Genomic DNA, 26,723 nt, shown 5'->3' with positions numbered 1-26,723 from the left:
CTGCCTTTGGGGCGCCCAGGGCCCCTCACCACCCCGCCAGCTGCCTTTGGGGCGCCCAGGGCCTCTCACAACCCCGCAGCTGCCTTTGGGGCACCCAGGGCCCCTCACCACCCCACAGCTGCCTTTGGGGCGCCCAGGGCACCTCACCACCCGCCAGCTGCCTTTGGGGCGCCCAGGGCCCCTCAGGGCCCCTCACCACCCCGCCAGCTGCCATTGGAGAGCCCAGGGCCCCTCACCACCCCGCGAGCTGCCTTTGGGGCGCCCAGGGCCCCTTACCACCCCGCCAGCGGCCTTTGGGGCGCCCAGGGCCCCTCACCACCCCGCCAGCTGCTTTTGGGGCGCCCAGGGCCCCTCACCACCCCGCCAGCTGCTTTTGGGGCGCCCAGAGCCCCTCAGGGCCCCTCACCACCCCGCCAGCTGCCTTTGGGGCGCCCAGGGCCCCTCACCACCCTGCCAGCTGCCTTTGGGGCGCCCAGGGTCCCTCACCACCCCGCCAGCTGCCTTTGGGGCGCCCAGGGCCCCTCATCACCCCGCCAGCTGCCTTTGGGGCGCTCAGGGCCCCTCACCACCCTGCCAGCTGCCTTTGGGGCACCCAGGGCCCCTCACCACCCCGCCAGCTGCCTTTGGGGCGTCCAGGGCCCCTCACCACCCCGCCAGCTGCCATTGGGGCACCCAGGGCCCCTCAGGGCCCCTCACCACCCCGCCAGCTGCCTTTGGGGCGCCCAGGGCCCCTCACCACCCCGCCAGCTGCCTTTGGGGCGCCCAGGGCCCCTCACCACCCCGCCAGCTGCCTTTGGGGCGCCCAGGGCCCCTCACCACCCCGCCAGCTGCCTTTGGGGCGTCCAGGGCCCCTCACCACCCCGCCAGCTGCTTTTGGGGCGCCCAGGGCCCCTCAGGGCCCCTCACCACCCCGCCAGCTGCCTTTGGGGCGCCCAGGGCCCCTCACCACCCCGCCAGCTGCCTTTGGGGCGCCCAGGGCCCTTCACCGCCCCGCCAGCTGCCTTTGGGGTGCTCAGGGCCCCTCACCACCCCGCCAGCTGCCTTTGGGGCGCCCAGGGCCACTCACCACCCCGCCAGCTGCCTTTGGGGCGTCCAGGGCCTCTCACCACCCCGCCAGCTGCCATTGGGGCGCCCAGGGCCCCTAAGGGCCCCTCACCACCCCGCCAGCTGCCTTTGGGGCGCCCAGGGCCCCTCACCACCCCGCCAGCTGCCTTTGGGGCGCCCAGGGCCCCTCACCACCCTGCCAGCTGCCTTTGGCGTGCCCAGGGCCCCTCAGCACCCCGCCAACTGCCATTGGGGCGCCCAGGGCACCTCCCCTCCCCACCCCGCCAGCTGCGTACCTACCGTCTGGCCTCTTCAAGTTGTCAAACTCAAGTGATGCAAGATGGCTTTGGTTAGAGCTTTGAACATTCTGAGCCCATTGCGATGTCATGTGATGTCATAATAACTGCCAATGTTGTCCTGTGTATCATGGTTAAAGCATTAACCCCTTAGTGACATGGGCTGGACCTAATGATGCAACTTATTTTGGGGTAATTTCATCTCTATTTCTCAAGTCATAGGTTTTTTTTTAATTTTTTTTATTTTTGCTGTGTAAGGTTGACCACCTAATACAGTTTTTTTCTTCACTGCGAAATTCGCAGTGTTTTTTTTCTCCAGGGGCCTATGGGACTTGTCAAAATTGCATTGCGCAAAATCGTGATTTCACAGTAAATTGCGATTTTGCCATGATGCGTTTTTAACATTAGAAAGCCCCATACACCTGGGGCAAAAAAGGAGCAAATTCACAAACGCTAGTGGGTAGTCACCCTAAGGACTTGCTTTTGTTTGGCCATCTGCAGGTGGTAGCATGTTTTGGGTAGATATAATGTATGTTATCACACTTTTTTTTGTTATTTTTTTTGAGTCCTCCATTTCTACAGATCTTATTCAGCCTTCATAGTGACATTTATTGATATCGGGCTGCAGATCCTCCAATCGTCTTCTGTAGGACCCAATTAAAAATGCGTGCGCTTTACTAAATAATTAATTTTCATGTCACTGCACTAAATGTACGGATTGCTCTGCATTATTTCCTCCAGTGAAATTCAACCAAAGAGAAGTTAACCCTTTAGTGACCATACATGTTTTCCCCTCCTGCGTGTCTGGGCTTTAGTCTACATGTCCGTAAAAGCATGCCGGCCCTGTAGAGTAAAGGCCTGAGGTCTGTGCATACGACAGTTCCCTGCTATCGGCTACCAGAGGTACCCAAGATCCTGGAGCTATCGTGTGGGGGCTACGGCATGTGACCCTCCAATTACGCGATTGCCATTATCCAATGGATAGCGGCGATCACATAAAAGTTTATATTTTTTTTAAGCTCCTCCCCCCCTCCGGTCACCTGATCTTTGTTATCCGATGATAAAAGCGATCAAGTAACGTTTAAAAAAATTTTATTTTTTAGGGTAAGATGAGATAACTTATCTAAGGCCCCTGGATTAGACCCCCGATGGGATCTTTATCCGTGGACCTTCCCTGAATTCTGTGCATGCGCACGCCGGCAACATGACGGACACATACGCAGAAGCCGGGTAGGGCCCAGAAAATTTAAAATCCCCTTGCTCCTGACTACCAAAGGTAGCCAAGAGCTTTAAGCAGTGACCGGAGGCCCGAATGAGTGGTCCCCAGTCACGTGATCGGCGTTATCCAATAGTATAAAAAGGCTGTGATCTACCTTAATGCTGGATTCACACAGGGCGGATTTGCCGCGGTTTTGCCGCAGAAGATCGGCCGCGGCAAAACCGCCCGCGGCCGCTAATCTCGGTATTAGCCAGCCATGTGGATGAGATTTCTCAGAAATCTCGTCCACACGGGACGGCTAATCCGCTGCGGGCCCAGGGCCCCTCACCACCCCGCCAGCTGCCATTGGGGCACCCAGGGCCCCTCACCACCCTGCCAGCTGCCATTGGGGCGCCGAGGGCCCTTCACCACCCCGCCAGCTGCCTTTGGGGCGTCCAGGGCCCCTCTTCACTCCGCCAGCTGCCTTTGGGGCGCCCAGGGCCCCTCACCACCCCGCCAGCTGCCTTTGGGGCGCCCAGGGCCCCTCACCACCCCGCCAGCTGCCTTTGGGGCGCCCAGGGCCCCTCACCACCCCGCCTGCTGCCTTTGGGGCGCCCAGGGCCCCTCACCACCCCGCCAGCTGCCATTGGGGCGCCCAGGGCCCCTCCCCACCCCACCAGCTGCGTACCTGCTGTCTGGCCTCTTCAAGTTGTCAAACTCAAATGATGCAAGATGGCTCTGGTTAGAGCTTTGAACATTCTGAGCCCATTGTGATGTCATGTGATGTCATTATAACTGCCAATGTTGTCCTGTGTATCATGGTTAAAGCATTAACCCCTTAGTGACATGGGCTGGACCTAATGATGCAACTTATTTTGGGGTATTTTCATCTCCATTTCTCAAGTCACAAGGTTTTTATATATTTTTTATTTTTGCTGTATACGGTCGACTACCCAATACAATTCTTTTTCACTGCGGAATTCGCATTTTTTTTTTCTCCAGGGGCCTATGGGACTTGTTTAAACTGCATTGTGCAAAAACGTGATTTCGCGGTAAATTGCGTTTTTTGGGTGTTTTTTTTGCGGCGATGCGTTTTTAACATTAGAAAGCCCCTATACACCTGGGAAAAAAAGGAGCAAATTCGCAAAGGCTAGTGGGTAGTCACCCTAAGGACTTTTTTTGGGCGATCTGCAGGTGGTAGCATGTTTTGGGTAGATATAATGTATGTTATCACACTTTTTTTTGTTATTTTTTTGAGTCCTCCATTTCTACAGATCTTATTCAGCCTTCATAGTGACATTTATTGATATCGGGCTGCAGATCCTCCAATCGTCTTCTGTAGGACCCAATTAAAAATGCGTGTGCTTTACTAAATAATTACATTTCATGTCGCTGCACTAAATGTACGGATTGCTCTGCATTATTTCCTCCAGTGAAATTCAACCAAAGAGAAGTTAACCCCTTAGTGACCATACGTGTTTTCCCCTCCTGCGTGTCTGGGCTTTAGTCTACATGTCCGTAAAAGCATGCCGGCCCTGTAGAGTAAAGGCCTGAGGTCTGTGCGTATGACATTGCCCTGCTATCGGCTACCAGAGGTACCCAAGATCCTGGAGCTATCGTGTGGGGGCTACGGCATGTGACCCTCCAATTACGCGATTGCCATTATCCAATGGATAGCGGCGATCACCTAAAAGTTTATATTTTTTTTAAGCTCCTCCCCCCCTCCGGTCACCTGATCTTTGTTATCCGATGATAAAAGCGATCAAGTAACGTTTAAAAAAATCGTATTTTTTAGGGTAAGATGAGATAACTTATCTAAGGCCCCTGGATTAGACCCCCGATGGGATCTTTATCCGTGGACCTTCCGTGAATTCTGTGCATGCGCACGCCGGCAACATGACGGACACATACGCAGAAGCCGGGTAGGGCCCAGAAAATTTAAAATCCCCTTGCTCCTGACTACCAAAGGTAGCCAAGAGCTTTAAGCAGTGACCGGAGGCCCGAATGAGTGGTCCCCGGTCACGTGATCGGCGTTATCCAATAGTATAAAAAGGCTGTGATCTACCTTAAGGCTGGATTCACACAGGGCGGATTTGCCGCGGTTTTGCCGCAGTAGATCGGCCGCGGCAAAACCCACCGCGGCCGCTAATCTCGGTATTAGCCAGCCATGTGGATGAGATTTCTCAGAAATCTCGTCCACACGGGACGGCTAATCCGCTGCGGGCCCAGGGCCCCTCACCACCCTGTCAGCTGCCATTGGGGCACCCAGGGCCCCTCACCACCCTGCCAGCTGCCATTGGGGCGCCCAGGGCCCTTCACCACCCCGCCAGCTGCCTTTGGGGCGTCCAGGGCCCCTCTTCACCCCGCCAGCTGCCTTTGGGGCGTCCAGGGCCCCTCTTCATCCCGCCAGCTGCCTTTGGGGCGCCCAGGGCCCCTCTTCACCCCGCCAGCTGCCTTTGGGGCGCCCAGGGCCCCTCTTCACCCCGCCAGCTGCCTTTGGGGCGCCAGGGCCCCTCACCACCCCACCAGCTGCCTTTGGGGCGCTCAGGGCCCCTCACCACCCCGCCAGCTCCCTTTGGGGCGCCCAGGGACCCTCACCACCCCGCCAGCTGCCATTGGGACGCCCAGGGCACCTCCCCTCCCCACCCCGCCAGCTGCGTACCTGCTGTCTGGCCTCTTCAAGTTGTCAAACTCAAATGATGCAAGATGGCTCTGGTTAGAGCTTTGAACATTCTGAGCCCATTGTGATGTCATGTGATGTCATTATAACTGCCAATGTTGTCCTGTGTATCATGGTTAAAGCATTAACCCCTTAGTGACATGGGCTGGACCTAATGATGCAACTTATTTTGGGGTATTTTCATCTCCATTTCTCAAGTCACAAGGTTTTTATATATTTTTTATTTTTGCTGTATACGGTTGACTACCCAATACAATTCTTTTTCACTGCGGAATTCGCATTTTTTTCTCTCCAGGGGCCTATGGGACTTGTTTAAACTGCATTGTGCAAAAACGTGATTTCGCGGTAAATTGCGTTTTTTGGGTGTTTTTTTTTTGCGGCGATGCGTTTTTAACATTAGAAAGCCCCTATACACCTGGGAAAAAAAGGAGCAAATTCGCAAAGGCTAGTGGGTAGTCACCCTAAGGACTTTTTTGGGGCGATCTGCAGGTGGTAGCATGTTTTGGGTAGATATAATGTATGTTATCACACTTTTTTTTGTTATTTTTTTGAGTCCTCCATTTCTACAGATCTTATTCAGCCTTCATAGTGACATTTATTGATATCGGGCTGCAGATCCTCCAATCGTCTTCTGTAGGACCCAATTAAAAATGCGTGCGCTTTACTAAATAATTACATTTCATGTCGCTGCACTAAATGTACGGATTGCTCTGCATTATTTCCTCCAGTGAAATTCAACCAAAGAGAAGTTAACCCCTTAGTGACCATACGTGTTTTCCCCTCCTGCGTGTCTGGGCTTTAGTCTACATGTCCGTAAAAGCATGCCGGCCCTGTAGAGTAAAGGCCTGAGGTCTGTGCGTACGACAGTTCCCTGCTATCGGCTACCAGAGTTACCCAAAATCCTGGAGCTATCGTGTGGGTGCTACGGCATGTGACCCCCCAATTACGCGATTGCCATTATCCAATGGATAGCGGCGATCGCATAAAAGTTTATATAGTTTTTTTAAGTTTGATTTGCAGTAGTATGTGGAACAGTGAAGTGCATTGAATTAAACAATTGCGCTCACATTAGTGGTCGGAATTACATAATCCACTAACAAAAAAAAAATAGAACGCAGAATGCTCGCTTTTACCGCGGATATCTGCAACATAGACCCCGTTGTGCTGTATGGTCGCAGATATTCGCCGCAGCCCATACATGATTAAACAGCACAGGAAATACAAACAAACAAAAAGGTGGAGTGCGCATGACCGCCTGTGTGAGAACACAGTTATGTGCAGTACATTATGCCGCCATAAGCTGATTCCACATCCGGCTGTGTGAAGCCGGCGTTATTCAGACCGCTACCTGTAATACGTAATTTACAAGAAGCCCCGGGAACGCTCGCCATTCCTGCAGTTCCGGGAGCAGCTTGTTGAGCGCCTTCTGTGAGAGACCGCCGGACCTCAGCAAGCTTACCAAGCCTCACAGGGCACCACTTTCTACACCCCATCCCTGCCACTGAGGTCAAGAAATACCCCCCAAAAAGCATGGGAGGAGGAGGGATACCCGGTTTTATTGCCCCATGTGCCCATCCAGGCCTCCGTAATTACCCTTGTCCTCGGACATACCACACTGTTTACATAATTACTTTTATCTAAGATTTGGGAAATGCCAGAAAGGAGATGGGATTATTTTTAGGGAGTCCATTTTTTTTCCTAAGTAAGTGGGCAATTGAGCCTGAATGTTACTCAGCTGTGTCCTGAAATCCAATGGATGCTCCCTCCATTATGGGCCTAATCATGTGTCCAGTAAACAGATTGGGGATATGATGGGGGTATTGCAGAACATAGAAGACCTAGTGCTATAAAATTTGGGGTGAGTCTCTCCAGTTTTTCCTGGTTGAAAAAAGAATATCTATGAAAGTGAAAAAAATTTAATTATATGTATTTTTCACATGCTTCATAATTTTGGGGAAAAAACTGTGGGGTAAGAATGCTTAAAGTACACACCTAGATAAATGGGCTAAGGGGTGCTTGATTTCAAAATGGGGTCATTAGTGGTCATTAGTTTTGGCATCTTGATGGCTCTACAAGTGAGCAATTGGGCCTGGAATTTACTCAGTTGTGGCCTCAAAGCCAAAGGGTGTCCCCTCCATTACAAACCTATTCATGTGTCCGGTCAGATTCGGGCTTCAATTGGAATGTTCGTGAACACAGAACAAACAGGGATCCATTTTGGGGTGTAAATCTTCATTCATATATGTGCTGTACAAAAAACAGCTTTTAAAATGACACAATTGCCAAAAAATGAAAATCGTAATTTTTTGCTTCTGCTTTGCTTAGATTTATTCAAATACTGTGGGGTCAAAATACGATGAATTTGTTAAGGGGTCTAGTTTTTAAAATGAGGTCATTTGTGGGGGTTCTCCATCGTTTTGGCGGCTCAAGGGCTCTAAAAGTGGGCTATGGGGCCTAAAACACTTAAGCTAAATCTCTGTTCTGAAAGCCACCCGCTGCTGCTTTTGGTTTGGGCTCCGTTGCTCATACGGACATATGACTAGGGCCACAACGGCTATGTTTCTGAACACAGGACAAACATCCATTTTGAGCTGTAAATCCTCATTTTCATGTGTACTATAGAAAAAAAATGCCTTTAAAATGACATATTAGCAAAAATATGATTTTTTTTTTCTTTCTCCTCTAAATTGCATTAACTCGTGAAAAGAAACTGTGAGGTAAAAATGCTCATGACCCCCCTCAGTGAATACAGTAAGGGGTGTAGTTTTTAAAATGGGGTAATTTGTGGGGGTGTCTATCATTCTGACACCTATGCGCCTTTGCAAGCTTGGCTTGGTGCAGGAAAACAAAGGAAAAACAAAACAAAGTGTTCCTCAAAATGTTAATATTTAATGTTAGGGTGTTTTTCAACCATTTAGACATACAAAATGTAAACGTTTTTCCAATGTGCTTCCAGAATAAAGTAAACGGATGGAAATTTGTATAATATGTTTGCACATAATTTGAGATATTGCAGTTGAAGATGTGATTAAAATTACAATTTTTTTTTTCAAAATTTTTCCAATTTTGGCGCTAAATATACACAAATTGTCAGTCTATTTTTACAATATGTGGCAAAAAAACAATCTTAGAATTACTTGGGTATGCAAAAACTTTACAGTTATGCTATGTTAAAGTGACACATGTCAGAGATTGAAAAAAAAAGACAACAATATTTACCTATTCCTCCCCAGTCTTCTTACTGCATCTTCTCCTCCCCGATCTTCTCCTGGCTCCTGCAGTCCGCCGGGTCACCTCGCCTCCAGCCGGCTGTACCCTCTTCTTCCTGTGATGTTACATAGATTCTCGGCATTCTGCTTCCTGCAGGTCAGTGTACCCAGTCACTAGTGATGTAGCATTCACTGCCCAGCATGGAGCGCCGAGCTAATGCAGAGACTGCACATGCACGCTGTTTTGCGACAATAGTGTATGAACACTCGCGGCGAGACAGCGCGCATGCGCAGTCTCTGCATCAGCTCAGCATTCTGTGCTAGGCAGTGAACGCTACGTCACTAGTGACGTAACGTACAATACCCTGCAGGAAGGAGACTACAGAGAATGGACACTCCATAACAGGAGGAAGAGGATGCGGCCGGCTTGCGTTGAGGTGACCCAGGGGGAGCCGCTAGGGGAGGAGAAGATGTGGCAAGACTGATTCCACGTGTATACATATTCAAAAGTGACGTCACTTCTTCATGTGGAAACGTGTCAGACGTTTTGCACCCTTACCGGTGGAGACGGCTCTTCTGACAGTTGTTGAAGGTGTATGGGCAGCTTAAGTGTCTTCATTGATGAGTCTTCAACGTGCTTCTCATCCCTTTTTTCTTCTACAAAGGACGGACTCTGAAATCTACGAGGACTCTGTAGAGCTTCAACAGTTCTTTATTAAGATAAGAGATGAACTTTGCAAAAACGGCGAGATCCTTCTTTCTCCAGCCTTGAGCTACACAACCAAACACCTTCACAATGATGTGGAGAAGGAAAAGAAGGAAAAGCTGCCAAAAGAATTAGAAGAAGACAAGGTCAAAAGAGAGGAGGAGAAGAAAGGTAAATACAGCATGTAGTGGTGTGCAAGAACTCGTGGCCAGGCTGTACACCATGTCATTAGGTTTGAGCTTCATGTCTATAAAGGAGCTACAAGTCCTCTGTCTCTGGAAGTTTTGCATTTAATTTGATGTAAAAAAAAATTGGTGGAATTATGACCTGTGATGAGCATAGTGATGACCACTGCCCAACATGGAGTATAGTGAAAGCTTTGGAGGGCCAGTTATTGGGATCGCCCATATAATCTGTGTAGGAAAACTACCATTTTTGAACGCTTGACTTTTGACTGAGGTTGTAACCCCTCATAAAGGGCCCTAAAACCTGAGAAAAAGAGGGGGCAGATTTGCTAAAACTGTCTAATAATTAGATATTGGAAGTTTACACTGTCTATTCTGTTTACCACCTATTAGTTTAGTATATGCCAAATTTTGCGCCCAAATTTTGGCACAGAATATTGCATTTAGGTCATGACTTCTTACCACGAAGTGACCCCTTTTTCACCTGAAGCAGAGTAAAAAAAAGTGTCTAAAGCACATCATAAATGTGACAGAAAGCATGAAAGACAGTGTGTGGCACAATTTCTACCATAAACATGGTGCGTCTTCAATCTGCTCCAATATATATCTTCATCTTAATGTTGTGGAATACTTATAACACATTAAGTTCGTGCCTGGAGAGCTTGTCCGCGCACACACAAGGGTGTCAGAGGAATGCCTCCACAACATTGCCATACTTCCATGGCTGCCAGATCCCCAGATTTATTTCCAATAGAACATGTATGGACCCATCTGGGAAGCCATCCACCACAGCCTTTGAGCTTACACAATCTACCGCAAATTTGGACTGATATGTCGCAGGATACCATACGAAACCTGTATTCCTCCATGGTCGCCTGTATCACCTCTTGAATCCAAACTAGAGGCGGTACAACAGGGTACAAGAACCTCCATGCCCACCCATATTACATCTTGCATCAAAGCTAGAGGCGGCCCAACAGAGTACTAGAGCCTCCATGCCTACCTGTATCACATCTTGAATCCAAGCTAGAGACAGGCCAACGGAGTACTAGAGCCTCCATGCTCCCCCCTCCCCCACCCCCTTCCGTATAACATCTTGGATCAAAGCTAGAAGCGGTACAACAGGGTACAAAAGCCTGCATGCATGCCTGTTCCATGTCTTGGATCTAAACTAGTGGCGGTACAACAAGGTACTACAGCCTCCATGCCCTCCCATGTCACATTATGCATCCAAGCTAGAGGCGGCTTACCGTGCTAATAGAGCCTCCATGCCCACCAGTATTACATCTTGCATTCAAGCTAGAGGCAGCCCAACAGGATACTAGAGCCTTCATGTCCACCGGTATCACATCTTGCATCGAAGATAGAGGCGGCCCAACTGCGTACTAGAGCCTCCATGCCCGTATCTCATCCTGTATCCAAGTTAGAGGCAGTACTAGAGCCTCCATGCCGGCCCGTATCACAGCTTTTATCCACGCTAGAGGCAGCCCAGCAGGGTACTACACCTCCATGCCCTTCTGTATCACATCTTGTATCCAAGCTAGAGGTGGTACAACAGGGTACTAGAGCCTCCATGCCTGTCCATATCACATCTTGTATCCAAGCTAGAGGCGGTACAACAGGGTACTAGAGCCTCCCTACAAGTGTTTAGTTCTCCACAATAAATGATCCTTTCGCTCTGATATTGTAATCACTTACATTTATACCAACATTACAATCACACAGAGAAAGTTTCATTCAATTTCAGCGACTTCTAGTGGAGGGATTACTTTTTGAGAATGAGTGTATATTGCTGGACTATCCTCTGAACAGATCATCAATAAATGGTCGTCTGGGGTTCCCTGCTCAGTACCCTGGCTGATCGGGTGCCCACTGTTAGAGCCACATACATAGAGGTTAGAGCGTAAGCATCTGGCTCCAACCGCTCTGTAGCAGCCGGCGCTCATAATTGCAGGCTCAGCTTAAATTAAAAGTCAACAAGAACTGCGCCTGTAATTACCAGCATTGGCCACCAGACAGGTCAGAGCCAACTGCTTCTGCTCGACCTCTGCGTATTGCGGCGCTGACTGCTGATTCCCAATCAGATCACCCTAAGCAGCAGTCCCCAGCCAACCAACCTCTGATGACCTATCCTGAGGATGTCCTCAATAATATATGTGCGGAAACCCCCCTTTAAACTCGTATTATTATTTTTTTAACCCCTTTGTTAAGAAGCAGAAAAGAGTGAAGATCCTGGAGGAGGTTCTGGCCAGTCTGGACAATACCGAACCTACAGCCAAGACTGCAGCTTTAAGAACAGCATGTACCACGTTGGGGATTATGTGTATGTGGAGCCCGCGGAGGCCAACCTCCAGCCACATATTGTCTGCATTGAGCGCCTCTGGGAGGACAATGCAGGTAGGAATTTCAGTCTTTGCCTTTCCTTTATTGTATAATATTGTGTATATTTTTGTATTATATTGTATAAGAGAGGAAAAAAAGTAACATGAAGAGGATGCATCGTTTGCAGTAAACCTAGATGATCAAAATGACTCTTTTAGGAAGCACTGATAGTAATTGATGTAAGGCCATAACATCTGTGGCTTCAGCTTCCCAGGTAAGCTGGCCATACACACAAGACAGCGGTCAGCCCAGCGTGGGTTCGGCCCTCACTTATTGTCATTTGTATGGCAAGCTTTAACTCTAATATGCCACTTTACATAAGATGTCAAAGAATCTTGGGGGGAGGAATGGTCATATGTACACACACATAAGATTGTCCGTTGATCCGACCATCGGATGCTTTTTCTGGTGTATGGTTAACTTTAGCCTGGTGACAGATGACTGTATGCCGGCCGCACATATGTGCCTGTAGGACGGACAAGTGTCCCGGCCTGACCAGAGCTACAAGCATCATAAGTTCCTGTGATGCTCGGAGTTCGGATCAAGAGACCCGCCGTCAGGCTGGGATATTTGTTCGTGATTACAGACCCATAAATGTGGCTTGAATATGTCCGCCTGTCACAGGCCTTGGTGTGTTCGCTGACGCAAGTTGCTTCATGCACAAGGGGACACGTGGTTAAAAAAAAAAAAAGTGGGTTTGAAAAATGTGATAATATTTTACTAAATTGTTATCATTGTTGCAGACCAAATGTTGACCCAGGCCCAATCATCCCTAATTGGGTTACATATCAAACTAACGGTTATAAAGCCTTCTAAGAAAAACTGAGTATACTTGTAAACGTTGTCACCAAGTACGAAAAGGACAAAAGGCACATTTTATTTTGCAGGTGAGAAGTGGCTGTATGGCTGTTGGTTCTATCGTCCCAATGAAACCTTCCATCTCGCCACTCGTAAATTCTTAGAGAAGGAAGTGTTCAAGAGTGACTATTATAACAAGGTGCCTGTAAATAAAATCCTTGGCAAATGTGTCATCATGTTTGTGAAGGTAAGAGTTGTTCTCACTGGTTTTTTTTTGGGGGGGGGGGGGGGGTTGGAGTAAAAATGTTGCAAAATTTGGTGCAAGGCACACGTGTACAAAAATGTGGTGGCTTTTTCAGTGCAGCACTTACCTGAAAAGGAGGTGTGGCTTGTTGGGAGGGGCGTCGCCACCCCAGACCGACACATTTATGTATAGTCCCTTTGTGACGCGGCCCTTTTTTTCCCCATTTTCGTTATTTCCTCCCCCCCTTAAAAAAATCATAACCCCTTTTATTTATCCATCGACGTCGCTGTATAAGGGCTTGTTTTTTGTGGGACAAGTTGTATTTTTCAATGGTGCTATTTAATGTACCAAATAATGTACTGAAAAACTTTTAAAAAATTCTAAGTGGAGTAAAATAAAAAATAAAAAAAACACATTCCATCATCTTTCAGTGCGTCTTGTTTCAACGGCGCACTACCTGCAACAAAAGCGACATGATAGCTTTATTCTATGGGCCGGTACGATTACTACGATGCCAAACTGTATACATTTTTTTTTTTACTATAATATTTTATTCTTTTTTTCTTCAAAGACGTTTAATTTTTTTCAATTCTTTTTTGCAGTCATCTTGTGTGCACAATAACTTTTTTATTTTTCCGTCGACGTAGTTCAGCGATGGCTCATTTTTTGCAGAATGTTCTGTAGCTTCCGTTAGTACTAATTCGGAATACATACAACTTTTTGATCTCTTTTTATTGTGTTTTTTCTGGGAGCAGGGTGACTGAAAAAGTGCATTTCTGGCGTTCTTTATTTTTTTTTCGGACGACGTTCACCATGCGGGGTAAATAATGTGCTACTTTGATAGATCACACTTTTACAGACGCGGCGATATCAAATATGTATTTTTATTTTATTATTTAGACTTTTTAATTATAGATATTGCAAAAGGGGGGATTTAAACTTTTTATTTAATTTTTTTTTTTACAATTAAAAAAACTGTATTTTTTTTCCCTTTACTTTTAACAATGACTACAATGTGCGATACTTTGATCGCTCCTGCAGTATGACGTAATGCTATAGCATTATGTCATACTGCGTTCTGACAGGCAGCCTATCAAGCCATTCCCCTTTCAGAAGGCCCCCGGCAGCCATGACACCTGCATGGCTCCCCTGATCTCACCGTGGGGGGGGCCGTACGGGACACCCGAACAGTGTTCAGGGGCTTTAAATGCCGCTGTCAGAACTGACAGCGGCATTTAAAGGGTTAATAGCCGCGACCGGCCAAACGGCCTAACGCGGCAATTGCAATTGTAGTAAACAGCTGACGCCCGCGCTGTATGCAGAGAGGTCGCCCCCGCGACCTCTCTGCATACATACCCCGACGCTCCAGGACGTAAATGTACGTCCTGGAGCGGGAAGGGGATAGTTTATACCAAAAACTAACTATGCCAGAAATGTACTCCAGCTGTCCTACATTTCTGTGAAAGCGCACGGAGGAGTCAGTAACGCCTAAGATGTGAAGAGGCGTGCACCTTTTAATCTATGTGCATATTGTACGCCAGCAGAGTTTAAGATTAGCATTAGAAACACTGATTTTTATAAATTTACCCCATTGTGTCATCCATGTTCGAAGTCTAAGCTGGTGCTGCTCGTGAGTTTCTGTGGTTCCAAGTGTTTTATTACCTGTTTGTTGATTTGTGTTCATTTTCTAACTGAACAGAGATGAAGATGTGTACGTGTGCGAGTCCCGGTATTCTGCCAAAACCAAATCCTTTAAGAAGATTAAGTTGTGGACAATGCCGGTCAGCTCCGTGCGCTTCAGGCCCAGGGACATTCCTCTGCCCGTTGTGAGAGTGGCCTCGGTATTTGCACATAAAGATAAGGTAGATGAAGATGCAGCCTCAGAAAACATGGAGGACACAAAGGACGAGGATATCACGATCTGCTTGGAAAAGGTTAGATTTCCTCTGCATTGGTGTTCAGTTGGCGTAAATGTGTTTCATTACAACTGCTATCGTTTTTTCAGTCTTTCTCATCAATGGATCAATTTTTCTTTTCTTTCTAGGATAAGGAAGATGTTCCTGTTGATATGCCCAATGGGGAACCTGGTTGCCACTATTACGAGCAGCTTCGGTACAACGACATGTGGCTGAAGGTTGGAGATTGTGTGTTTATAAAGTCACATGGCTTGGTTAGGCCAAGGGTGGGCAGGTAAGGAAATCTGTTTTCACACTGGTGCGTAAAGTGGATAAAATGACCATTGTTGTAGTTCTGTATGCAATTTTGAACTTTTGTTAAATTATATACATTTTTTTATTATTATTGTTAGCCGTTTAGTCATTCGCTACCCTAAAGGCGAGCTCCCTCCGTGTTTTTCGTTTTGCACTGCTTCTTTCAGTTGTCTGATATTCATGCCAGTATCAGCTTTGATGGTATCAAGCCAATTTTATTCTTTAGCGGCCAGGTCGTCTTCTTTTGTCGCTGATCAGTCCAAGCATTATAGATTTTTCTAGTGGCTCTGCTTGCATTACATGGCCAAAATCCATGAGCCTGAGTCCGGTCATCTTGTCCTCCATCAGCCTGAGCCCATTTATTTTATTTTATTTTTTATTAGAAGCTATAACCGCTTACCAGTCATATTTGAAATTTAAAAATCCCTCCTGCAAATGCCACTTTTTTTTGTAGAATTTTAATTTATGTCTCAAGTAAATATAGTTGGCACATAACTCGTCTGCCTTAAATGCTGCCCTTAGTGATGTAGTGAATGCTAACTTTAAGGACCAGAAAAAAATATTTCCATCTTGTTCCACCAGTCATAACTTTTTTTTTTAAATCTTGTAATTATATGTAGCTACATGAGATCTTGTATTTTGCAGCACAAGTTGTATTTTTTGACAATACAGATACATTAATTATTATTATTTTCTTACTAATAAAACATTCTGTAACAGAAAAAAATATTTTTTTTCCTTTAAAAGTTAAGTAACTGGGTTATAGAGTTAATAAAAGCCTATTTAAGTACAGAAGGTTGAAAAGATGAACAGGTGCTCATTTAACCTCTCCTTTTCTGGGGATAAAAAAAAGACCTGCATGTGTGACAATCAGAGAGCAAGTTTGTTCTCTGATTGAAAAGTGTGGTTGATAACATGGTCAAAAGCCTATATTACTTCCTTTTATGGGATGATCTGAAGCCTTTAAAACACAGGCTGGATACTGACAGATCCTTTCTCCCTCCCTGCTTGTTTTCTGGTCTCTGCACACCTGAAGTGACAACTGCAAGATTAGTACATGCAGCTCTCTCTTCAACCTGCTCTGCATCTGCCTAGAACTGGGCTACTGCTGCTGCTTTGGTCTTACTTAAAAGTCAAGAGACCAATACCACAGTGGTAGCCCCATGCTAGGCAGATATACAGCTGTTAGAATAGTACTTTTCTTGGGCAAAACTGTTAGGTGTCCAAAAGGCTTCTCCAATGACTATAAAGGAAAAATAACTAGAGGATATGTCTGAACACTCACTAGCAGGACTTGCATTGCATACAATTACCATGTAAAGGACTACAGTTCCAATAATTATTTTCCTCTCTCACAAGCTGTGCCTCTGTACTCGGGATCTGTGGGGGTCTCAGCAGTGAGACCCCTACCGATCAGCATGTTATCACTTATCCTGTGGACAGGGAATAACTTGTAATTGTGGTACAACCTCTTTAACAGTTGAAAATGTGGTGTTTGGTCAGAGTCCATGGAGCTAGTCCCAGCATATATACCAAAACATTGTTAAACATTCACTTTTTTTTGGTGGTAGACAAATTTCTGAAGGCGAATACGCAGGTTTATCCTTCATGTAAATTGTTCTATATCTCCAAATCTGAACTTGGCATAAAAGATTTTAATCACATTTTGTAATATTCTACATTTTTAGAATCGAAAAAAATGTGGCTTCGAGATGGAGCAGCCTATTTCTATGGCCCAATATTTATTCATCCCGAGGAGACCATTCATGAGCCAACCAAGATGTTCTATAAGAAAGAAGTGTTCTCGAGTAACTTAGAAGAAACCTGCCCCATGACCTGCATTTTAGGTAAGTGTGCCTGCTTTCTAGGTACAATCAGGTACTTGTACTAGAGTTTCATTATATCAGAAGTTGAGATTTAACGCAGTCTTCCAGTTTTAAACTAAAATTTGACTATACCTTTCTGATGTATAGTCAACCTACTTAGTGTCCTCCTTAGTGTCTGTTCTGCCTTCATTCCTAGACTCTGGCCCTCTGTTCCACTTTCAACAACATCGCCGCTACTTTCTCAGACTTACTCATTTAAAATGCCAAAGAAAAGTTTAAGACCACACACACTCTCCACTGCCCTTGGATGGACCAGCTGCAGTTGGAAACCTATGATGAGACTTGCAGGGTAAAACACAGACGAGATGGCCCACCTGAGGATAGTGGATCTGTCACAAGTGTCTGTTTTATTTTGAAAATCAATTTTAAAAAATTCTATGCTTACCTATTCCTCCCCCGTCAGTCTATTTACCCTTTTAAATAAAAAATAAAATAAAATAAAACAACAAAATCTGCTCAACAGCATACAGATGATGTCACTTCCTGCAGGAGCGAGGTCCAAACTTCTTGTTTTAAGGTTCCCAGTAACGCGTCAAGTCCCAGAGCACGAGATCTCATGTTCTGACCCGAGTGCCATTTATTATATTAATCCCTTACTGCTACAGCCCTTTGCTCTGTCGGCGTGGAGGAGGGAGCGACAGCCTGCAGGAGGCGAGTATTGATTTTTTTTCTACAGTGTATTCCCGGCATATAAGTCGACAGTCGGGGTCGTCTTAAATGCCCAGTCGTCTTATACACCGGAAAATACGGTATTTATTTTCTGTAATTTAAAATGCTTTTTTCTTTTAGTCTTAACAGAGGACTTGAACTTGCGATTATGTGATTGCTTATGTAGTAGACTGCAATACGACGGCGTTGCATTATACTTATAATAGACAAACCATCATGGCAGACCTTCAAAAGGCCCCTGGCTGCCATGACACCCCAACAGCACCCTGTGATCTCATGGTGGGGGTGGGGCATTTGGGACATTTCTAACCTGATCAGGACATTTTAAATGCCACTGTCAACATTTACAGCAGCAATTAATGGGTTAACAGCTGAAACCGGAATGTTTGAACCCAGCTGTTTCTGCAAAGAGCTTGGTCATCGGCATGCTGTTTTTTGGGGGGGGGGGTTGTGGGTCATATTAAAAGGAAAAAAAACTGAAAAAAATGAGGGGTTTACTATTTAATTCTTAAAATATAATGGTCATTCACTTTGTCTTGGCCGGTCCGGATTATAAATGTCTGTTTACTTCTATGTGCTTGTTGGTTGCACTGATAATTTTGGTGCCACAGGATCAAAATCCTCATTAATAAGAGTATCTAATGTTTTCTTGCCTTTTCTAGGAAAGTGCGCGGTTTTATCTTTCAAGGATTTCCTGTCTTGTCGTCCAACTGAAATTCCTGAAAATGATGTACTACTGTGTGAGAGTCGCTATAACGAGAGTGACAAGCAAATGAAGAGATTTAAAGGGTTAAAAAGGTTTTCCCTGTCCGCCAAGGTTGTGGATGATGAAATCTATCATTTCAGGTAAAATACAACTATAACTTTGTTGCTGGGTAGATTTGAAGTGAGCATTGGTAGATGTCAGAATGTCAAATATTTCATTACCATGAAACCCCCTTGATCTGGCGCCCAGAATTCCTGTAATGGTTTCAGGCTACAAACACAAATGTAGGAGGATCAAACCTCAAAGCATTGGGTCACCATTCGCTATGACCCCAGTAGTAGTAATGTTATCTGGTGGTTTACATCTAGTAGTTAAGGGAGATGGAATAAATCCTCCACAGTGCCACCTATTGAAAGGCAGCATTCCTTCGAGTCAAAGTGGGACTTTTTATACAAGTCTTCTTACAATGACTGGGAATCAAAATTTGATTCCCAGTCATTGTAAGAAGACTTGTATAAAAAGTCCCACTTTGACTCGAAGGAATGCTGCCTTTCAATAGGTGGCACTGTGGAGGATTTATTCCATCTCCCTTATTTGCATATTACCCAGAGGAGCGTGCGTGGCCATTTGAGTCTCCTCACTTAGTTTATAGTTGCTCTCCCTAAGGAGAAAAGAGCGTTTCTGACATCTAGTAGTGTAATGGACCCTACTCATTTTTTTTTTTATTCAACTAAACTAGTCAGAAGAAAGTAATAACCAAAAATCTCATAATCAACCCAAATAATAAAATAAAAATTGCCATTACCTGAAACTGCTATTGACTTCACAAAGGAAAACGATCAAGGGATTATGAATTTGACATTAGAATCAAACTGGGATCGTGTATCATTCTGGTCCTGAATGGACCATGGTCATGTTCAGCTGGTGCATCATCTACTACCTTGGCTGTGAGGGAGTGATGTAATTAGCAATTAAAGGACTACTTCGGTGAAAATACATTTTTCCATCTCTGCCCCCCTCACCTGATTGCCTGTCCACTCTGGAGGTTTCCTATGTAGAATTGTAATCCTTTCCATGCAGTGTAGACTTTTACTTTCACATCAATCCCATGATACATCAGCAGAGCATTGCATGAGCAGCTTTAGACTGTATTATTACATTCTGCATTCACCTAAATAAGCTGCAGACCATAATATACAGTCAGAGGATGAGCTGTCATCTCCTTTATTATAACTGTGTGATCATCATCAGTAACTGTGATCAGTGTATCCGTGTCCCCCTGTAAGCAGTATCAGTGATAGTCCATGTAATAGCATCACACAGCCTGACTAAAAAACTGAGCACTTAAGCCCAAGTAGATCAGAGCTGGTCAGAATATAGATCACATGACCACCTGAGATAAAAAGGGCCAGGAGTTTCGGACAGAAAGGAATAACTGACTAAGGTAATACTAGCTCACTTATATATACTTGGGGGATAGCTGCATAATGAATGAATAATTAAAATCACCGGAGTGGCCCTTTAAATGCCAAGAGCTGAATGGTTATAATTGTTATATTTTCCATCTAATCCCACTGGTAGCTACTAGAAGCATCCTCCCGCCATTCCATGTAGTTACTGAGGGACCAGCACTAGTTCAGGGGATCTGGTGCTTCTAGGAGGCAAGGATTATTTACAGTCCATTGGTCCTGTTTCCAATAGTGATTGTAAGTGCTGGTATAGGGGGAATTGGAGCGTTGTATCCAGCTTTATTAGTGTTTGTGCAAGTGGCACTAATTTTAGATGTCATATATTTCTACCTGTTTGATTTGACTCTTTTCATAATAGGTAGGTGCAAGTAAGGAGACACTTACATGAACCTGGTGCTGAATCTTAACACCTAGAAAGGGGTATTTGTTAAGGTATAATAGGTAGAAATAGTAGGGATTGATGGCAAATCTGTATAATTGCAATTCTGCTTGTTTTCTTAGGAAACCTATTGTTCCTCAAAAAGAGCCATCTCCACTATTGGAAAAAAAAGATCCAAGATTTGGAGGCAAAATTTGCAGAATTGGAAGGTGGTGACGATGACATTGAAGATATGGGAGATGATGATGGAGAGATGTTGGACGCCCCAAGTCTTCCACAACTTCAAACCCCCTTGTCTGGTGAATTAGATCTCATGCAATACACTCCTCAACAAGTAAAGTAAAGCTAGTCTGGGAGAATACACTAATCTACTCTGTACCCAAGCAGTGTTGATGGGTTTATGTTGTTGAGAAGTACATACAGCCCTCATCAGGCTTGCACTTTATGTAATGTCCAGATACCATACAACCAAAACTTCAGACCAGGTTTAACTTATCTTTATCCCCCAGGGCCATAAAGTGGACTTAAAGGGGTTGTCTCACGCCGAAACGGTTTTTTTTTTAATTCAATAGCCCCCCCGTTCAGCGCGAGATAAACCCGATGCATGTGTTAAAAAAAAAAAAACGGGTAGTACTTACCCGAATCCCTGCGCTGCGGCGACTTCTTCCTTCTTCTTACTTACCTTAGTAAGATGGCCGCCGGGATCTTCACTGTGCAGTCCATTGCCGATTCCAGCCTCCTGATTGGCTGGAATCGGCACACTTGATGGGGCGGAGCTACGAGGAGAGCCGCCCCATTCAGAAGACAGAAGACCGCACAGCGCAAGCGCGTCTAAAATCGCCATAAGAGGCGATTTTAGATGGATCCATGGAGGCGGGGACGCCAGCAACGGAGCAGGTAAGTGAATAACTTCTGTATGGCTCATAATTAATGCACAATGTATATTACAAAGTGCATTCATATGGCCATACAGAAGTATATAACCCCACATGCTTTCATGAGACAACCCCTTTAACATTAAATATTGGAAGTGATATGGTTCTATGTTTTATTCCCCCTGTTAACTCATTGTGCAGGTAAGAGGATTTTTACTCACCGTAAAATCTCTTTCTCGTCTCGTCATTGGGGGACACAGCAAAGACCGTGGGATATAGCTTCTGCCACTAGGAGGCGACACTAAGCACAAAAAGTTAGCTCCGCCCTCTGGCTATATCCCTCCTGCCGACAGCAGGCTAATCAGTTTGTCATGCCAGCAGTTGGAGTAGCCATGCGGGAACCGAGAGACAACAATAGTTAGCAATATGACACATCAACAAAATTTAACTGTAATGAAAAACACATGACCATGTGTGACTTACAGAATCCGGAGTCCGACCAGGACCACCACTGTGTCATATAAGAAAGAGGGGTGGGTGCTGTGTCCCCCAATGACGAGACGAGAAAGAGATTTTACGGTGAGTAAAAATCCTCTTTTCTCGCTCGTGTCATTGGGGTACACAGCAAAGACCGTGGGACGTCCCACAGCCGTCCCCGAGGGTGGGTACAAAAATCATAAACGCATGCAGTCAGTTTACAGCCGTCTGTAAAACCCTTTTGACCTAGCAAGCGTCGGCTGATGCAAACGTATGCATCTGATAAAATTTAGAAAAAGGCGTGCAGGGATACCCAGGAAGCCGCCCTACACACTTGTGACACTGAGGCCCCGTGATTTACCGCCCATGAAGCCCCCAGTGCCCTGGCGGAGTGTGCCGTCACCGGAAACTGCGGTGTCTAACCTCTAACCCGGTAGGCCTCCACCACTGCCGAACGAAACCAGCGAGCAACTGTCACTTTTGATGCTGCAAGACCACGTCTCGGACCATCCGGTATCACAAACAGGGAACCCGAGCGCCGGAAGGACGCGGTCTGGTCCAAATACGTCCTCAGGCGTGGACTAGGTCTACGGTATGCAGAGCCCGTCCCCTAGGGTGAACAGTCTCTGGACACGATGGTAGTACAAGGTCTTCATTAATGTGGAAGGTTGACACCACCTTTGGGAGAAAAGACCGCACCGGTCACAGCACCACCCCATCCTGGTGAAAAACCGTAAAAGGTGGTTTTGCCGACAGAGCCTCAATCTCCGACACCCTGCGCGAAGAGGTAACCGCCACCAGGAAGGCAACCTCCCAGGACATCAGCCGCCGCGATATCTCCACTAATGGTTCAAACGGATGAGCCTGTATGGCATCCAGAACCCGTTTTAGGTCCCAGGGTGGCATCGGAGACCGAAAAGGCCGGAACCTATCCCTTAAGGGAGCTGAGGCTCAGGCCCAAGTCCAACCCGTCCTGGAGAAAAGACAAGGAGGCGAGCCAACGAGAAATGCCTCGGGTGTGCCCCCCTCTGCTCGCACCAGCGAAGGGATGTTTTCCACACCCGGTGATATGGTAAAAAATTCCATGCAGGAAAAAGTGTAATCCACGCTTGCCTGCAGAGCAAAATTTGTAATCCTCTCTATTTAGTCATATTTAAAATTGCCAGGTGTACCCATCTCTAACCAGACACGTATTGGCTGCACAGAGCCCTCGTCAGTGGTAGTGAAGTGAGCAAGCTGACAATACAGCACACCATATTCTAGTGTTTGTTCTTTGGAATTACCCGGTGAAATACTTTCAATGACGACGGCTTTCTAGCCCTAATCATTGTTGGAATAACTGGGTCTGAGAAACCCGTGCCCTCAGTACCGTGGCCTCCACCGCCACGCCGTCCAATGCCGCGTAGCCAAATTCTGGTGGTAGAGGGGACCCTGAGAGAGCAGATCTTTTCACAGGGGTACCACCAGGGCACGACTGCTACCAGGTCCACGAGTTCCGCATACCATGTTTCTTGCGGTCAATCTGGGACTAAGAGAATCACAGGTAGCCCTCCTTCCTGTTTCTCCAGAGCAGCCGGGAAATGAGGAGCTTGCGGGAAGACCTAGGGGTAATGACAACCCGTCCGGGGAGCCATTAGCGCATCTGCTGCTAGTGCTCTGGGATCCCTTGACCTGGCCAGCTAGGCTGGAAGCTTCTGTCTGAAGCGGGATGCCATCGGATCCAGTGACTCCTTTGCTGCAGGTCCCGCCCTGATGGCTTATGTAAGCCACCGCGGTCGCACTGGCATTCCCTCCAGCCGATGTGCAAAGAACTGCAAGGTCCGGACTACTGCTTGCAGCTCCAATACATTTATATAGAGACCGGATTCCTGCCTGGACCAGGTTCCTTGTGCCACCGGATCCCCCAGCGCGCACCCTCAGCCTGACATGCTGGCGTCTGTAGCCAGCACCTGCCATTGCAGGCGCAGGAACGACCTGCCCTGCTGAATGCGTGGCCAGTCCAACCATCACTGGAGTGACTGCTGAACCCCAGGTGGAATGCTTATCTTCCGATCGAGGGATCATGCCAACCCAAACTGGGCAAATGAAACCGCCTCAGAAAACGAGACCATTAGGCCCAAGACCTTCATTGCATGGCGGATCGCCACCAGTTGCCGTCATAGAAGGGACAGTACTTGCTTCTGCAGCAGCTGGTGTTTTGCCTCCGGGTGAGCCACTCGACCCAGAATCGTGTCGAAGCACATCCCCAGGTACACCATGCATTGTGCTGGCACAAGAGATGCCTCTTGTAATAAATCAGCCAGCCAAACCTGGAAGAGTGTCCAAGGCAATCTGCAGGCTCTCCAGGTTGTCCCGCTGGGTCGGGGCTTTACCAGGATGTCGTCCAGATATGGCATGGCAACGACCCCCCTGGAATGCACGAATGCCATTACTGCGGTTAAGACTCTTGTAAACACCCTGGGAGCTGTTGCCAGCCCGAAAAGCAACGCTGTGAACTGGAAACCATCCGATCCAGTGCCCGAATCGGAGGAAGCGCTGGTGCGCCTGATGAATGGGGATTTGTAAATATGCATCCTGGATATCTATCGAGGAAAGGAACTCCCCTGCCTCCAAGGATGCGATGACCGGTCGTACAGATTCCATGCGGAAATGACGAACCGCCACCAACTTGATCAATTTCTTTAGAGCCACAATCGGACAGACAGCCACCCTTTTCGGGGACCACCAAAGGATTAGTGTAGAACCCCGCCCAGTGATGCTCGGGGAGAGCTTGCACCACCCCCTGCAAAATAGAGAGTGTGGACCGCCTTGAGGATAGCTGCTGCTTTCCCTGGGTCCCTCGGGGTTCTGGGCCGAAAAAAAGGGGGCGGACGTGTGGTTGCATCAGGAACTCTATTGCATAGCCCCTGGACACGACCTCCTGCACCCAGGTATCTGAGACATGAGTCGACCAGACCTGGCTGACCTAGAGAAGCCGACCCCCCACCCTATCCGGAAACAGGTGGGGGCAGTCCCTCATGCGGAGGGCTTTTGGAACTCTTCGTAGGCTGAGGCCCACGCCAAGAGACCTTGGTTTAAAGGGAGTCCTCTTCCTTTATACCCGCTCCTGCGGACCTTTCCTCTCCATCCTGCGAGAACTCGTTCGGCGACAGGGGCAAAAGTCTCTGCTGCGGCAAAAGCGAGCTCCTTTTACCCGTAGAAGTCAACGGGACCTGGGCCTCCCAGGCGGACATGCTGGCTGGGGGCCGCCATCTGACGAGAGCAAGAACATTCAGCTTAGAATGCCCGTTGACCCTCTGAGATGAGCCCGACTAGCTCGGCGCCAAAAAGGCGAGATCCTCCAAAGGGCATATTGATTAACGACCCCTTTGAAGAAGCATCTGCATCCCACGATTTTAACCATAGGCTCTGGCAAGTTGCCATTGATGCTGCAGAGGCCCGAGCCACCTGTTTGGCTGCATCTGCTGTGCTGTGCCTGGCAAATTCCCGGGAGAAGCCCCTTCAAGGACTCCCCCTCGTAACCGTTTTGCCCAGTCAGTAATAGCCTTACTGACCCGGGAAGAGGCAAACACAGGCTTAAGAGCCGACCTAACCGCCTCGAAAACGGTCTTCGCCAACGCCTCGACCTTTCGATCCTTGAAATCCGTGAGATAGGAGGACTCCGCCGTAGGCAGCATAATAGGCTTAGCCAGGCGAGAGATAGGCGAATCAACTAGCGGTGGGATCGACTACTTCTCCTAACTTTTGCGAGAAGAGGTATTTCCCGTCCAAGTAACTAAACTTGGAAGGAACGCTTATCCCGGTGCCTTCCACTCCTTAGATAGGACCTTGTCAAAGGCCTCATGGGCAGGAAAGGTCTTCAGGAAGTGTCTGGGCTGCCTAAAAGAAAAGGATCCCAGACGCCTGTGGCTCTTGCTCAGTGAGCTGAAACGTATCCCCTAAGCTCTCCCCCATCGCCGAAAATCTAAGGACCTGATCCTCCTCCATGACAAAGTCTGAGGAGGAGTCAAACCAATCCTCGTCCGAACAGACCTTCTCTGTCGATGATCGACGCGACCTCGTACCCGAGGAGCGCAAAACGGCGAGGAGGATGGAGACCGGGAGGACCGCCGTGAGTCCGGGGGCCTGTCCCGTCTTCGCCGACGGCCGCGCTGCGAGCCATCTCTGTTTCTCTCACATGAACCGGAAGCGTCCTGTGCCAACTTCTCCAAAATCGCACCAGACGCCCGAGTGAGGATCGACCCTGCAAGGGACAAGGAGCGGGCCCACTCCAGCTCGGCCATAAATGGGGGCTGAACGGGGGAGGGGTGCTTTGCACTGTCACTTGTTTCGCTGGGGAGCAGTCTCTACAAAATAGCTCAGCCTGTCCGCATGCGAACTCTAGGGTACGGCGTGAGCAAGCCAAGCGCGTTGCTCTTGCTGTCCCTGGTCCAGCCTTCAGAACTCTGAGGTCGGACATGGTGCTGGGATTTTGACCTGGCAAAAAGCTGCAAACTATCCTCCTCTATGCCAACCGCCGGCAGGAGGGATGAGCAGCAAGAGGGGGAAGATCGCCGCCAGGCAGCTTACCCTGGGTCCTTGTCGAGGTCCGGGGAGCCGCTGAGTCGAGAGCCTGCAGATGCTGAAGAGGCCTCCTGGAACTTTGACTTGTACTGCACACCAGCCTGAGCAAGCACAGCAGCAAGGAGTGGAGGCGCAGGGCGGTCTCAATCTTTGGCGCGCTGTCTCCCAATATGCTGCTTCACCACATCATCCCTCCTCACAAACCTTGAGAGGGAGGGAGGAAGGGAGGGGCCGGAGAGGGGCACCGTGCATCCCAAAGAGGCCACGCCCCCTACGCGCGGCCCCGCGAAGCCACTCCCCCTACGCAGCTAAGCCACGCCCCCTACGCTGCGTCCCGCGAAGCCACGCCCCCCATGCGTGCTAGGGCGTGGTCAAGTCGTAGCCACGCCCCCATCAGTCCAGAGTGTTGCTGCCGCGCCCAGGGCTGCACAGAGGCCCCCTATTGTGCCCCATATGCTGCAGGAGTGCCCCCAATTGCCAGGAGCCAAAGCCCGGGCGGCACTATGTCAATGCGCTGTGCTACTAAGGTGCCTCGCCGGGACACCACCGCGTGTAGCCATGCCAACTCAGCATGCTCGTGCCCTGATACCAGCACCAGAACACCACCAGGTAAGCCATCACCCAGAAACAGCCCCCCGCGCTGCCTGCTAGCTCAAAGGGAGCAGAGGGAGAGATTAACCTGCCAGCCGCTGCACTATAATATGGGCACACTAGCGCTTACCCTACGCCATGCCGCGACATACGGGG

The 26,723-nt window shown here is 47.9% G+C and overlaps 1 pseudogene; it reads left to right on the top strand.

Moving 5' to 3' along the window:
* Positions 1 to 26,723, top strand: part of LOC136620182 (protein polybromo-1-like) — a 48,360-nt pseudogene that overhangs the window by 14,346 nt on the left and 7,291 nt on the right.

This window comes from Eleutherodactylus coqui, chromosome 3, assembly GCF_035609145.1.
Source record: "Eleutherodactylus coqui strain aEleCoq1 chromosome 3, aEleCoq1.hap1, whole genome shotgun sequence".
Taxonomy (NCBI): domain Eukaryota; kingdom Metazoa; phylum Chordata; class Amphibia; order Anura; family Eleutherodactylidae; genus Eleutherodactylus; species Eleutherodactylus coqui.
The sequence above is the reverse complement of the archived record's forward strand: the minus strand, read 5'-3'. Positions and strand labels throughout refer to the sequence as shown.